The 1,750-nt window shown below is 32.9% G+C and overlaps 1 protein-coding gene across 2 annotated transcripts in view; it reads right to left on the bottom strand.

The window, feature by feature from the left end:
• LOC113823565 (failed axon connections homolog) overlaps positions 1–1,153 on the bottom strand; it is a 5,932-nt gene extending 4,779 nt beyond the window's left edge. For both annotated transcript variants that reach the window (XM_070113369.1, XM_070113370.1), the window contains exon 1: positions 1,092–1,153. The gene's annotated coding sequence lies outside the window, so the exon portion shown is untranslated. The remainder of the gene's footprint in view (positions 1–1,091) is intronic.
• Between the last annotated feature and the right edge of the window lie 597 nt (positions 1,154–1,750).

Here is a 1,750-nt window from a genome sequence, read left to right as displayed (position 1 = left end):
TCTTTCTCTTTCTTTCTCTCTTTCTCTTTCTTTCTCTCTTTCTCTTTCTCTTTCTGCAATCCCTTGAAAAAAAAATCCTGGATGCGGATCACCACCAAAATTTAATGGCGTTAGGTTAAGACACACCTCTGGTAATAAATTTCATAAAGATTATTCATAACTTTTTTAGTTATCCTGTTTACAATCTAACCAACGGTACGAAAAACATAACCTCTTTGGCTGAGTTATAAAGTTACCAGAAACAGCGATACTAGTAACATCAGCAATTAAATATACAGCAATAAAGGTAATGGCGATGGTAAAATTAATGGTGACCGTAACAATGGGGACAGCCAAAGTAATGCGAATAATATTAATATAAGAAAAGTAACAAAACTGAGGCATCCATATCGGTATAATTTTGCTTCTGTGGAGTGTGTTATCAGTGTTTTTCAAATGATAATCTAATGCTTGAGTTCAGCTGAAATACAAGCCAAATTTAAGGTCCCTGGAGCTATTCTATTTTCCCCCGTAATTTTAACATCAAATTCGTGCTTGATAAAGCAAGTGAAATACAATTATTTCACTTTCTGCCAGCTCCCACAATCAGTAAAGTGCCGCAGTATTTTGTATAAAAACGAGAAAATACGGTAAATATACATTTAGTAGCGGTAAACAAGTAGTTTAATTTATCTCTCTAGATGCCATTCTCCTCCACGCATTCATGGAGGAGGGGCATCTATAAAAAAAAAATATATATATATATATATATATATATATATATATATATATATATATATATATATATATAGAAAATGCAAATAAAGTGGTTTCTGAATGACGGCATGAATGTCTTTTCAAAGAAAACGCCCACTTGGGTAGATTGCATCCGGGTGTTGGTATTTTCTCAAAGTGTCAGTTATCCCACGTTCTTGCAGCATCGAAGAATTTTCTTTCTTTGACCTCTGGCTATTCCCGTTAACTGTATTACTACATACAATGTGAGCACTTAAAATACGTCTTATTGACACGTTTCTACTCGTATGATCAATAATCCGAAGAAATTGATGTTAAAATGCATTCTCAAAAATTTGTGTGACTACAGCACTTACCTTGACGGTGATTTCACACAACTACCCCCGTTTTCTCTGCGCGTAAATGTGGTTTGCGTTATACTACACGTTGGCAACTCGTGTAATCTTACCAGAACACGACGCTCATTTATCCTTATGTATTTTAGCGATTTATTAATGATTCATGTGTCTTTTCCTTGAGTAAATCATTATGAAGTTCGATAACATGAACAGTAAAATCGACAATAAGCATACTTCAACCAGTTATATAGTTTGGTGGTTTTAAAGGTTGTTGATTTTAGGTACAATCGAGCTGCCTTACCGTGACTTGCATTTCCACAATTACCGTCACTACAGTGGGTAGAATTACATACCTAAATGAGTCAAACGCTTTTTATATAAGTACAAAGCGAAACCTCTTCAATAGTGCTATTTTTTCGTTATTTCTTAATATATATAACACAATGTATTTTCTCAACAACAATAACTAATGCTATCATTACGATTAATATTATTGTGTGTTGTGGTTGTTACCATTGGCATCATCGTTATTACAACTACCAAGATGAACTTTAACAATATGATTACTACCATTTTGGTATCATTGTTATTATCATCATTAAAGTTATTGTTATTGGTGTTTATATCGCCAATAGCATCATTATCATTATTATTTTTTCAGTCAATATTGATATTTT

Source organism: Penaeus vannamei, chromosome 34, assembly GCF_042767895.1.
Source record: "Penaeus vannamei isolate JL-2024 chromosome 34, ASM4276789v1, whole genome shotgun sequence".
Taxonomy (NCBI): Eukaryota; Metazoa; Arthropoda; class Malacostraca; order Decapoda; family Penaeidae; genus Penaeus; species Penaeus vannamei.
Note: the sequence above shows the minus strand (reverse complement) of the source record. Positions and strands in the feature narration are given on the sequence as shown.